Source organism: Oratosquilla oratoria, chromosome 25 (assembly GCF_046742065.1).
Source record: "Oratosquilla oratoria isolate Oo_2021 chromosome 25, ASM4674206v1, whole genome shotgun sequence".
Lineage (NCBI taxonomy): Eukaryota > Metazoa > Arthropoda > Malacostraca > Stomatopoda > Squillidae > Oratosquilla > Oratosquilla oratoria.
In genome coordinates this window covers 18,867,695-18,868,342 of record NC_134801.1, presented here as the reverse complement: position 1 = coordinate 18,868,342, position 648 = coordinate 18,867,695, and positions in this window count along the sequence as shown.

Here is a 648-nt window from a genome sequence, read left to right as displayed (position 1 = left end):
TGATTGTATTTAAAGTTATAAAAAAATTCTCCATACAATAATGTTTTCCTTCATATTTAATTTTTTATGCCAGAATTTCTGCAATTGTCAGAGTTTTCAATCAATTAACAGCAAATTATTAAAAATGTCTTGACTTATTGTAGGAGAAACATACAAAGTGCAGGATCCCTAGTCCCATCATTCTGTCCCACTTAGTCGCCTCTTACGACGCGCATGGATAATACTGTTGCAGAAGGCTTATGACCGGGTCGACAAGAAGGTTTTGTGCGAGGTATTGCGGATGTATTAGATAAGATGGGAGTTGCTGAAGGTAGTCAAAAATCTATATATAAAATAGCAGAGCTTGTGTTAGGGTAGGAAATGGTGAGAGTGGGTCGTTTGAGGTAAAAGTAGGACTATGCCTGGGTTGTGTCGTGCCACCATGGTTGTTCAACGTGTGCATGGATGGGGTAGTCTAGGAGGTAAATGGGAAGGTGGTGACCAGGAGTTTGGATATGATTAATGACAGTAGAAGGAAGTACGAAGTGAGCCTGTTGTTGTTTGCTGATGACAATGCGTTTATGGCTGGTTCAGAGGAGGGTCTAAGGAATCTAGGGACACAGTTCGGGAGGATATGTGAGAGAAATACGTTGAAAGTAAATGCGGGTG